The sequence below is a fragment of the Anopheles gambiae genome, chromosome 3, assembly GCF_943734735.2.
Source record: "Anopheles gambiae chromosome 3, idAnoGambNW_F1_1, whole genome shotgun sequence".
NCBI lineage: Eukaryota > Metazoa > Arthropoda > Insecta > Diptera > Culicidae > Anopheles > Anopheles gambiae.
Genome location: NC_064602.1, coordinates 4,014,410 through 4,028,016, shown reverse-complemented (window position 1 = coordinate 4,028,016; position 13,607 = coordinate 4,014,410). Strand labels below are relative to the sequence as shown.

The following is a 13,607-nucleotide window of genomic DNA, read 5'->3' as shown; positions in this document are numbered from 1 at the left end:
TGGTTCTCGCTTGGCCTCGCCGTTGAACCTCTCCGGAGTCGATTCATACACACCGAACGCATACACACATACAGGCAGAAGAGAAGAAGGGAGTTACTTCCGGACCACCGAGTCGCTCGAGTCGAATTTCGGTTCCGGGCGTTGGCTTCCATGTGCACCTTGTACACTTAATCTTGGAGCATGTGTACGGCATTTTGGGATGTCCCTACTCTACTCCAGCTAGCAGCACTCTAGCAGCTCATGAAAATGGTGATAGAAAGTCAAACAAACAGCCAAACAAATAAACAAACAAAAGAAATTCATTACGAATTTTCCCATTCCCTGGGATATGCCCCAAATCTACACCACGGGTGGATGTAGCAACAACCTAAGCGATAGCATCCACTTCCGGAAACGCATCCGTACAAATGCGCCTCTACACATGAGGCACATCTCACAGCGTGGAGAAGGTCCTGGCACCACTGCCAGCAAGTGAAAAATGGTGTAATATCTCGTCTTTTGTACTGGTGCGGTGCACGGCGTGATGCTTTCACGATGATTGGCAGCTCACGAGTAGCGCAATTTTTACCTCGATGGCATTTATTTTTTGCCCTATTTCGGGTGATTGAACGAAGCGCCGCTGTCGCTGTTTAAGGAACTGTAAACATACTGTTGTTGTGCCTTTCTTTCCTATTCTTTTTCACTCCCCGTCGAGTAAAACTTGGGACAGGGGGGCGTAGGAGAAGCCTCAATTGTTTTGCCATGTGCTCCCGTGGTAAGTGAAGCTAATGGAGGCTGCTTCTCATTTGTCAACTGTGGTGTACCGGTGTGCTTGCTTATGTTTGACCCATTTTTCCCCTCCAGGAAACAATATGAACGATGAGCTTGAAGCGTCCTTATTTGTTGTAAGAGTTTTAAATCTTCTGATGGCAGTCTTAACTCGCTTGCGGTAGTGGTTGGATTGAGTTTCGTATTTTTCTGTATCCTTTTTTGCTTTCCGTTGATTTGTACGACCGAAATGGATCGCGCGTGTTGCTAATCCCTTAAGCATTGTAAATAAAGCCTTTAATTTCAATCGAACCCTATCCCGAGCGCCGCCACACACACGCAATCTAACTCTCTAGAGAGACTACGCCAAAGAAGGGACATTTGATTGCGCTACAATAACATTTCCCACCCTAGTGTTAGGAAGGGGTTTTTTTTTCTTCTTGTTGTGATGTTGCTAACAACGGGTACGTGTGAAAAACCGTCACTAAAATGGTAAACCACGGCTGGGAAGATTGTTGCTTGGGTGCGTTTTTTTATTCCCCTCGCCTTCTCGTTTTTCGTCCTGGATTGTTGACTGTTTACATTGACTGTACGGCCACGTGCACTTACGCACACACCTCACTCATTACTACTGCGCACAAGCAAAACAACCCCTACGGGGAACAGGGGCTGCACAGGATGCACTCACCAGCATCGGAACACACACACTTTCCCTGTTGCAGTTTTGCACACCAACCTTTGCTATCCCGAGCGGCGGGAATTAATCACTGAAAGCCCACTTACGCTGCTGCATGCCCGGATATGAAATCCTTCGCGCATGGCGCACCGAAATAATAACGTCACACGCCACATGCATTAATGGCAATAAATTTTGCATCCTTACTACTCTCCGGCGCCTTTTGTTGGGTATGTGAAATGGTGTTTTTTTTTCGTACGAAGGGATTTGCGGGGAAAAGTATGCAAGCCGCACGCATTACGTACAGGGGAAAGTGTAAACGGTCGCGTAATTGCGCATCCACTTTTGGCGCGATAATGACGACCAGTCAGCGCAGGAAAAAGGGAAGGGGAAAGTGTGTGTGGAGAAAAAAATGTTTAGCTGAAGGTGTTGGTCTGAGAGCACATTTAAAGATGGTTGCGTTTAGTTGTCGCTTTATTTCTCCCCTGCTTTTCACGTCGTTTTTTAATGCCAGGTTGTGATTATGATTCATTAAATTTACCAACAAGCACAACAAAAAGCCAAACAATCCTCTAATGATTCCATTTTTAAAACGGCAAAGCACCAATCGATTGACTCCCGTTTCGCAATCGCAATCCTTAATCAACCGAATTGCACCCAAAGCAAGATTAAAACCTCTGGCCTCACTCGTTATGCTAATGAAATGAGATCGCCCGATCGTCGCTATGGTGTCGTTCAGTGCAGCATCCACCCGTTCGGGATGCATTCTCCCCACAAATTCCCCCTATGGGATCGTTTGTGTGAGGTTTGTGTGCGGTTTTGCATCGGCCTGTTTGGCAGATCCCCGGGCACACAATACAAACATTAACCTTTCCTCCTCTTCACAGCACTGGCAAACGGCGCTTGCTCACAGCCTCCTTTGCTTTGCATGTTTTACAACCCACTCAAATGCGACAGGAAGAAGAAAATTGCGCGCGGGAACACACGCACAAACATTCGCACTCAAATGACAATCTCGACCACAGAAACGGTTCCTCCTCTACACACTGTCCCAGCCCTCCCGCCCGCAACCGGGAATGGCTGTCGTAAATTGTGCAGTAAAACTGTTTCCAGTAAAGTGTGCATATTTATTTCCCTGCACGCTCATTTGAGGTGGCAATAAAATTTGCGTCCGCTGCAAAACCAGCCAGGCTCCTCCCTGGTGCTTTAGCGAAATTTGCGGCGAGCGGGAAGGGCGGCCGGAATGGCCACGGATTGGGACCATTAAGGTGGCGTCGAACCGTGACAAAAGCCGGGAACTCCTGGGGATATCGGTCTGCCGTTAGTGTCGTTCGGTTAGATGCTGGGGACGGGATGGCCCGGGAGACTGTCTGGCTTCGCGCGTATCTGGTTACCTTCATCTGTCATCGGAGTTGTCGCTGAGGAGAACACACTGCTGCACACGCATAGAGACAGTGTGTTTGTTTATGTTTTGATTTCTGAGTCTGAAGCCGTTTTTATGCCTGTTTGAGGGAATCAAATAATAATGACATTTGCTCAATCACTGCTCAATAAAAACTGTTGTCCAGGTTTACAGGACAGGACAAGACAAGGGAACATTCTACAAGGACCGGTTCTTACCGTTTGTTCCCCTACTTACACTCTCTTTTGCTCTCCTGTCTGTCTCTTGCCTGTTGTTGTTAAGCGTCTGTAAAAGCTACACTCCAATAGCCCGTAATGACCCTACCCTAAAGGCCATGATTTTAGGACCTTCGAAAGCGAATAACTGTCGCCTGGAGGGGTTTTTGGAGCTGAGGATGGAATTGTTGGTGAAAATTCTTTGCGTCCCCGCCTTGTTACCATCTCATTTACAGCCCACCATAAACCAACAGCTTCGAGTCAACTGTTGAAAGCGTGTCTTTAGACTTTACGCACACTCGTAACTGGAACGGGTTACGGTTGGAGGGACTTGGGCTTGCGAGGCACATTAAATTACGCCTAACAATGGTGCCGAATGGCATGGTAAAGTGTGCTCCAAATCAAAAACCTGGAACGTAGCAATTGTATGACAGGTTGAGTAATTATTTATTCACTTTTGCGAACAATTTCCCAGCCGGTGTGCGCAACGATCGCGAGCAACTGCAAACGACGCCTAATTGGAATGTCATCCGTTTGTGGACGGTGATTGATTCATAAACCATAAAATTTTGCTCCCATTTTGTCCACGCTATTCGTCTACCTTCCGACGGTGAAATTAAAGCACATCGAAAGCTACCATTTTTTGCCCAATTAACTAGCGTGTCCAGTTTTAAAGCCATTGCTTACGTTTATTGACATCATTAAAAATGCATCTAATTTTGTTCAAGCTCTTGTGCACAGATTGTTTGCCGTGTGTCCTCCGCTTATGACCCGTTCACGTGTGCTTAATCTCACGGGCGATAAATTTCGATGCCTGCCTGCCTGCCTTTTGAACTTTGGTGCCATCTCGTGTTAAATTATACTCGGCTCCCCTCGTTCCAACGCCGGACACTGACAGGTTGTTGGAATACGACCAAAAAGTCCAATAGTGCACACACACACACACGTGGTCAGTGCCAGAAAATGTTATTTAGTTTAAAATCCCAACACAAGGAAGAGGGGGAACTCTCCATCACTGCTTATAAACCACACATTTTCCGCTACTTTATAGCTCTCGGGTCTATAATAGAAACTACAGTCCAGCAGTTGGTATCATGTGTGAGCGTGTGTGTGTGGGGCTATATTGCTGAAACGTGAGTCCATTTATGAGATTTTTCTGCTCATAGATTTCCAAAGCAATGCCGCGCGTCGTTCCGGAAGGTAGCGCACCGACGCTCTTCATCACCTGCTCTTTATGATCCCTTAGTGTGGTACCATCTGGCCGTGCCGTGCCGGAATTGCTTCTCTATTGGTTATGGTTTTTAAAGAGATTCCACTTTTTTGTTTTTCTATTCTGAAATGTCCCCCATCCATTGCTGTCCCAACCTGGGAAGTAGTGTTGTGCGCTCTGCTAAACGAATGCGCCGGTTCCGGACGACAATCTTTAAAATCTCGGCACTCTGTTGTGTAGCTTCCCGGTGACTTGCCTCGGTGGTGGCTTCTGTAGTGGACCGTTTGCACACCGTTCGAATGAAGGGAGAGAGGGAGATAGTGAGCGTGGAATAAAGGGTTGTGGAGCCACTCGGTTCGTGGTTTCTGGCGTTCTACTGAAACAGAAGTTGGTCCTCCGGTCGAGGCAACGTGCCGGCAATAATATTGAAAGTCGTAGAGCAAACGGGTAGCTTACGCTACAAAACCCCTCCAACACACATACACTCACACACTGTAGGGCGATACGTATTGCATCCAGGCGTCATAAATAACCACACTACACTTAATAACTTCGCTTATTGTACACGAGCATTCACGGTTTCAGCCTTGGGAATATAGTACACCCACTCGGTGTGCCAATGTCTACAGAATGCTTCACTTTTCGTAGCACCAAACTTTCCCGTACCCGAATCCCGAATAGAAAAAATGTATCCTGAAACAGACACAATCGTTTACGCTTCCTCCGAATCCTGCATCCGGCGGCTTCCGTATTGCAGACCGCAAACAACTGCACACACACACACACACTGGCCAGTCGACCACAAGCTATGCATGTGTGTGTGTGGTGGCTGGCGACCAGAAAAATACGGAATACGAGACAATTCTCCAGTTCCCGACCAAACACAATCGACACAATCGCCCGCTCCTAGATGAGAAGGAGGCTCGGTTTGTGGTGCCAGACTGCCAGACATCATTCCATATGCACCAAATGGAACGAGAGATCTCTGGAGTCCCTGGGCCCGGAACCGGAACGACCACACCAACTCTATCCACACCCTTATCTCCCAGTCCCAGTGCCAAAGGACAGCGTCTATGATTTTCGGTCAAAATGCGGGAATTGGTTCGGTTCGGGTCTCTTTTAACATCATCTTTTCTGCATACACAACCAGGGCCCCCGTCGAGGGGAACTTGGGGACAGTAAAAGTTTACCATCGGGTTCCGCGGGGGTTCTTCGGGACCAGAGTGACATTTTTATCCTTTTTCCGGAGTTGGTGATAAAAAAATGCCAGCATTGCCTGCCGAAAAGTGGACGTGTTTTTTTAGGACCTCGGAAATGGTGCAAAAACGTGAAAGTGTTATAAATATTTGAAAAAGACTTGATTGTACCGCACCGATAAAGCAACACCCAACACAACCCCGCAGGGCCGTGTCCGTGCCGGTGTCTATGAGACACCGTTCAAAATGGGAAGTGAATCCGAACGCGGACCCATTTTTCATGATCAACCAGTGTACTCCGGGAGAGAGAGAGTTTTTGCAAACCGATCGTCCGTGATAGGAGAACGGTGGGAACTACAGCGGGCCAGGCAGATTTCCCGCGAAGTGAAAAGTGAAGAAAACTAATTTGAAATAAATCACGTCCACGAGCTCGAGCAAAAGCGTCCTTTTGTCGTTCGTTTCGGGTTTACTTTCGCCCATTGACTGTACGGCGACCAGTGCGATAATGTGGTGCTATTTGCACAGTTTTCCGTGGAATAGCAAGTGCCTGGTAGGTTTTTTTGGCTTATCTTGGTTACCTGTTCATTTGCAACTTTTATAAAGCGGTGAAAGATTGCCAATCGTTGCCAAAAGATTGATATAGTGAAGCTGCAAATTCGTTCCACTTCAAGGTTGACCAGAAATGCAATCAGATTTTATTAAGGAAATTGTTTATAGCACTCAACAGCATCAGAGAGAGAGAAAGGGAAAGAGCGAGGCGATCGTAACCATAAATTAAGCTTCTGTGCGCATCATCGCACGGTCAAATAATTTCCGATTAGTTCGCCCAAAGCATCGCTTGGCTTTGCAAAACCCCTGCAAATAAAATTCAACATGCGATGGAATATAAAATACGACCATGCAGCGTGAATTCCTTTCCTGCAGCGTTGGGGAATAGGAGACCTTTAAACCAACACAACACCGCTCCACAACAACTTCAAAACAGCAACAAAACTGCATTGCTTCGGGAAGGGAAGACCATTTTTCGCTCCCATATTTGGACCGAAGGATGCGGAGGTGGCCACATTCGCCAAAAGTGTGGTAGCACCGTCATCATCATCATCATCGTCATCATGATTGCCACAAGAAAGGGAAATGCTGAACAGAGCAAAAAATGGTTGTGCCTGTCTTGAATGTGCAGAAGAACGGTTCAACTCGGGGGAGCACAAGCTGCCCTGGACAGTATTTACGACCACCGCTAAGCAGCCACCAACGATGAAGATGATGATGACGACGACGATCATGACGACGATGGCTACAGAGTTCCACAGATCCTTCCAGACAGCGGAGGAAGCAGAACAGGCGAAACACATAAATGCTGCAAGAAAATGATTGAGGAGCGAACTGGAGCCACTAAAAACGCTCAAGGCACTCAACAATCTCACCCAAAAACACACGACGGCGAAGCAGCATCCCCGAGTGTTGTCCAGTTTTGGGGAGGGTGATGCCCAAAAACCGACTCGTAGAACGACTCTTGCGCCGGAGGATGGCGAGCTTTGCATAGTGTGTGGGGCGAGGAAAAGAAATATTGGCCATATAAATTCATCATAAATATATCAAAAGTAATCGTAAACGGTGGCGGGAACGGGAAGCTTGAATCGCGCAGCGTTAAAACCAGCATAACGATGCAACTGCAGCAGCGGAAATAGGAATAATAATTCTCTCTCCTTCTTGGGAAGGCGAACGAGCCAACAACACTTGAAATGATGGTTGATTGCGATTTTGGGGGGTTGTGGAGGCGATGAGGAGCCAGCGTAACGAGGCGTGAAGGATGCAGATGTTTGCACAAGCAACGAAGGTGTGTGTGTAACCGGGGTGATGCGAAAGCGACGAAACCGGCAGCTCAAGATGAGTGGAAGCGCTGGCAGAAGATGATGGAGAAAGGTTACGTTCAGCACACAAAACAAACCTTTTGCCAAGATAGTATGGCCGGGGTCCGGGGAATGAAAAGAAAAACGCGTACGCAAGCGGAAAGGAAATGAAATTAAATATAAACGTTGGGCTGCGTCCCGAGGTCTTGCGTCCTTCGCGCGAAAACCATTTGCCAAGGAGGAGGTACGCGAGGCATTAGCAAAACAATGAATATCCTTGCCAAACGCCGATGCACAGCTGGTGGCCGCTGTGTGGTGTCAAATGTCGTAACAGAAACGCTGCAGCTCCGAATTTGACCCATCTCAGCCGGCTTTACGGTCGGTCTCGTTTTTCATAATCGGTTGCGGCGTGCCGTTTTGGGGTACTGCAATTACGCAATTACGGACGAGCATTTGAGTTCTGTGATACGGAAGGTTAAAAGAACTGTGGAAAAGGCTTTCCTTTCAATTTTAGAGCCACCGTAATAGACATATCAAATAGATGATCCTTTTTCCTTTTTTTTAATGGGAATTCAATTGCGAGGAACCATTTGATCCTCAAATCTAATAGAGCGTTTCAACGATCTTTCCAATGCCTCCTTTGTTAGTCTTTAAAACATCACACAAAGAAGCAACTTAATGCCGCGCCGGTTGCAAATTAGACAAACTGTGCTCAACTTGTTTCATCCAATCGATGCAACTCGATGTAAAAATCCAACAGTCCAAAGACGAAAGAAATTGGACAAGACTCCATCGACCAAAAAAAAAAAACCGGTGCCAGTTCGACCAATTCCTCCGACGCAAACAGAAGCTCCCGAGGCTCTGCGAGGTTTGGAAATTGGGCGCAACAGAAGAAGAGTTAACTTCGCTTCCGCTAATTACAGCACACCATAAATCGACCATAATCCGTACCTAACGAGCCATAACGACCCCATAGCGCTCACCGTGCACCCTCTGCCCCACCTTTTCCACCAGCCCGGGAGGTAGGAAAGGGCAGCCAACATTGGACCAGCCATAAGGGGAGAAAGCGCTAACGCTCGCCGAAACAGAAGCCAACGCGCAGAATGACGACGCTGTGATGAGCAAGCAATGATTTTCGACCTGTTTTCGAGTGAGTGTGTGTGTGGGTCTGTTTGTTTGTTGTCTTCCTTTCTATCGTTCCGAAGCTCTAGGTCTTTGAGTCTTTTCCACACACACACACACCTATCCCGCCCTGTGCATTGTGACGCTCCCGGTCTAGGCAACCAATCATGTGTAATTACTATCATTTTCGCCCGATTCATGAACTCTCGTCGAAACACAGACTCCGCGACTCCGCACGGACGCTTCCACGGACTCTTCCCCATAAATAGGAAAAGGGTGAACAAGGTGGCAACACTAGCTCATGCTCTAGCACATGGCCGACTGCCCCGCAAGTACCGCCTGCACCGCCGGGGAACGGTTGATCGCCGGAACTTAGGTTGTTCAATCGTTTGCTCGTAATTTTTTCGGTGGAATGGAACAACGTACAACGTACTTCGGCGCGTACCAACTAGGGGGGGGGGGGGGGGGGAGGCTGGTACGGAACAAAACAAGCAGCGAAATTATCTGTAATCATATCATTAGACAGAATTATTCAAAACAAGTTTAAACTCCAACGAGCTTGCCCGGTCGGTGTTTGGGCGCAGCGCGATTTCCTCCCTCCCGCTATGGGTGATTGCGGGGAGGTGGTCCAACTTCTTCGGGTAGCAAGGCAATTCCACAATCTAGGCGCGGCTGCCGCCCGTGTGGACGCCCGAAACGTCTTCGAACCGAAACCGAAGTACGTGCCTGCGCGGGAAATGAACTTCAATAGGTTTGATTTGTTCTCGTCAAGGAGGGGTCCCTTGACGCCCGCAGGGCATCGGCAGGGCCGGGGAAAAAGGGTTCACTGTTGCCTAATCATGATGATTGAGTGAAATCCGCTTTTGGAGAACAGTGGACGGAGATACTTCTTCTTTTTTTGGAGGTGAGTTTTCGGCGGAAGAATGTTGTCCGGAACAGAAGCAGCCCTTCGGCATTGGCGTGTCTTGTGTTTGCGTTGGTGCAACGAATATTGCAGAAGTTTTTATCGCACCCAATGCCTTGAGCGGTTGCCTTTGAGGTATTTATTGTAGGAACAGCCAAGTTTTTGCTGTTGGAATATTGAGATATCGTGGCTTTTGCTCTTTTCAGCTTTAAAATTACTCATTCTGCTGGTTTTAATATTTACAACTCGTGCATTAAATTTGTGGAAACCAAACAGTTTCACTTCTGCTATTGATTATTCATACGCAACCGGTTCTGAAATTGAGACACAGCAATCCATTATGTCTTGATCGAGCTAGCACCGTACAGATAAAGCTCAACTTTACCTCTGATATCAGATATCCAAAATCTGCACCAACCAACCATAACTCAAACTCACCGATCGTGAATCCAAGGTGGTGGTTGTTGTTGTGGATGTCTTCGCTCTCGGTGTCGTCACATCTGTTCGCAACGATGTCGGTGTCGCACAGCTATCGAATGATCACGCCGATCGTACTTTGGCACGTTGTTGTCTCCAAAAGATCGGAATTGCTTGATGAGGAATCACACCGCAAGCACAGTGAAACCAGTATCCCTGCTTCGCTGGCTCGTGTGAGAAGATTTGTTCACGAAAATTTATCGCCTCCAAGCGTAAAATTAATTGACACGCCATCCATCCGGCCGGTTGGGCAGACCGTGATGTGATCTTCCACCCCGTTCCAGTGGGTTGATTTTTCTTTCCGGCAGCTAAATCTTTACGCCCCTTGGTTGCTTTTGTTGACGCGCCGAGATTCGGGATTATTTTAATTCCCCTTCCGCAGCTTGCAGTGCCGTGGCCGTGGCCGGCCGCCCCGCGTATCTAACGGTTGCGATCAATAAACGACGCCACACGGTAACGATGTGATGGGTTTGGGTGGTGGTGGTGCTGGATACTATGGTCAGTTTGTTTGTCCGAAAGCTGGTCTAATTTCCTGTGTGTGTGCATTCGTTGCCGGGTCGCGCCGCATGGATGGAGGAAGGAGCAGTTAAAAAACCGGCCTTTGAAATATGGGCTCACATTTTACGACGTTCTTAGTTTCGCTTTTTTTTGTATTCAACCATAGCTAATGATCTTTACGGTACGAGGAACGTTTCGGACGCAACGGCCGGTGCTGCTATAACGAGCAGGAAATTTAAATCGTCAACGAAACGTCGCTCAATGCAGATGCCTATCTTATTAGGGCAAACAAACAAGGAGAATGATTTGAAATCTATTTAAATCAATTTCTGTATTTTATTTTGGGTGATGGAAAAACAAAATAAGTAGGACAGTTAGAGACACATTCGGTTGGCTTTTGTTGTTGAGCAGCTGGAAAACGAGAGCTCACGGGTCAGTCAAAGTAGCGGCGATGGCAATAAGCAGTTTAGCTTGATATAGTTATTTCCTTACAGCCGGTTTCGTGGTTTCAAATTGGCTCCAAACAAGCTTACATAAAATGTTAAACATAACAGACACTACACTGTTTCTCTCTCCCCAAAACAAGCTCAAGCGTGAAGAGAGAAAAGCAGAACAGATCAGACAGTTCAGAAGCGAAATCGTACCACCGAGAAACGGAACAGATACCCAAATCAACGAGCATCTTCTTCGAGCCAAACCCCAACGCTGTCTGCTTCTGTCTGCGCCCTCTACCACGTTCAATTTGTGGCGATTTCAATAACGCGGTTTCGGTACGTCCTCTAGCAGCGGCTAGAAAAACGAACGAACGAACGAAGCACACAGCAAGGCACGCAAGGCAAGGCACACTCGTTAAGAAGTCAAGGAATGGCGATCAAAATATTGACTTTTATTGCTTCTCGTCATGCTGCAGCCCTTGCGGGGTTTGTGTTTTCCTTGCGGCGTGGCGTGTGGCGCCAAGTGGAAAGATCCTATTCCGCAAGACCGAAGCTAGCTCCGTAACAGGGTTGGCTAAAACCGCAAAACCCTGCAGCTAGCTCTGTTTCCTTCCGAGTACTGACACTGGTACTCATTACCATATCGGTCGTACGGACCGATGGCCAATAGAAATTGATTTCCACACCACCAAAACCAATCAAGCAGCTTCAAAAACGGTCCGATGCCGTCCGCAAGTATTGCCCCATCATAACGCTGCGTCCTTCAAGCCTTGAGAGTGGACTGCTTGGAAAACGGATTCACGAAATCGGTGCGGTTCAAAGTTTAAGTGGTCAGGTCGGGTTTTTTCTGTGTGTGCAGAAACGAATGCTGTGCAGCTAGTCTTGTGTGAAAACAATCACTGTAGAAAAAGAGGGTTGTGTGCATATTGCAATCGATACGCTGTGGTATTTCCCCTGTTCCGTTGGGAGGATGAGACACGCGTTTGCAATAAATCTGCTGTCAGTTTATCCGCACGGCACTCACATCCTTGAATGGATGATTGTCTGCAGAGGAGAAAAAGTGCATGCAGTCTGCAAGACAACTCCCCCAGACATGACACCCAAGGGGATGATCTCTGTGCAGTGATTTCGAAATATTAAATTGGTGCACAATACATATTTCTCTCCGCCGGTCTCTCTCTTGAGACAAGAAATAAAATATCAATTTAAAAACGGACGCGAAAGTGAAGGTGTTCCTGTTCCCGCCACGTGCCACTATTTGCACTACCAATCGTCTTTTCGTAGGGTAGAGTGTATCGTTAAAAATTTACCCAGCTCGCCCTACTACGCCTCTTTCTCCCTGTGGGATTAGGAACTGTGCGCGCCACACGACTGTCAAAAATGTCGCAACAGAGCCGTACGCAAAAAAGGCAATAACCAGGATTACGTGTCGTCCGTCTCTAGAAAGCATCGGGGCGTCGTCTCTTGAGGTCGAAGCGTGTCCCGTGCCTTGCCGGGACTCCTAAAACCCAACTCAAACAAAACGCCTTCGAATTGACTGGAATTTGATTTATGCCTGACAACCGGCAGCGCCTGGGTGAAAGCTGTACGACTAAATGCTCTTACCCCCTTAGTGTCAGCTTTGACGCAGTGTGAGTAAATGCTGTCAGGACAGGTTCAACCGTGTGTGTGGCAGGTTTCTAATATACTAAACAAACTCCAATCATATTACCCTTTTCTTGGCGGTCTTCTGTTCTACTTTCTTGATGTGTGTGACGTTTTGGGATAGAATAATTGAATTTAAGAGAGTACCTTTAATGTCCATTCAATATGTAAGTGATGCTGGATGTTTTCTTAATATGCATTCATTTTCACAACACCACGCTTGTCTTCCACCTCCCATTACCATATCTTACTCCTGCCAGTGTGTGCCATAAGCCACAACGCTCGCAAACACTGTCGGTCGCTATTAACACAGCCCATCCATTCTCGGGCACCACCACCAACCGCAACTGAAACCGGGTACCGGTGAGAATGAATTTGTGGATGCATTTATTCTGCATACACAAGCATTCGCATGCGGTATACGAAACATCGAAAGATAAACAGTAAATAAATTCACTTGAACGCAGCAGCAGCAACAGCACACGCAACCGTACAGACACAGACGAGAAGAAGAAATTCAATTCGCGACTGGGCGTGATATTTTGAGAAACGGCGTTTGCGTGTCGCGCCATTCATCTGCGCATTTTCTGCTGGAGCAAAAGTTGTGAGGCTGTGGGGTTGTAGACGGCACAGATCGAGAATCGAGAGCGTGTAATCGTAAATTGAAAAGCCGTAAACACACCACACAACCCCGTCCCTGGAACCCTTTTTCGGGTGTGGAAGAAGCTGGGGAAGAACAACGTTTAGAACCGTTGGCACTGGCAGGGGGAAGTATCTCCTGATCGTTAGCGAATGAGAAAGTGTTCAGTCAGTGTCGGGTTCGGGCTTGACCACCCGTTGTGAGGCTCGCAAGGTACACCACCACCCTGCGAATGCGATCGTGTAAGCCGAGCTGTGGCCCCTTCCCACGGGCCCAGAATTCGAACCGATTCTTAACTCCGTCCCAGCGGGAAATCACAGCGGGAGGAACATGGGATTGCGTGGAACCGATAACGATGCCGAAGGTGGGACGCTCCGGAGTGTTGAAACCAAACACCGGAGAACGGAGTCGGCAAGAATTTCTTCTCCCGCTTCCCAATACGCAACATTTTGGCACACACAAATAAAGTTAAAAAAGAACTAGCAGCACTCCCCACAACCGGTCTGGCTCCGGGAGGATCTTTACGCCGACGGTAAGCCTGGCTTGTCGATCGTGTCTGGTTGTACCGCAGCCGATGATTTCCGTTCTTCGA

The 13,607-nt window shown here is 47.7% G+C and overlaps 1 protein-coding gene across 1 annotated transcript in view; it reads left to right on the top strand.

Moving 5' to 3' along the window:
* Positions 1–13,607, top strand: part of LOC1277939 (tyrosine-protein kinase Dnt) — an 86,075-nt gene that overhangs the window by 51,640 nt on the left and 20,828 nt on the right. The window lies entirely within an intron of this gene.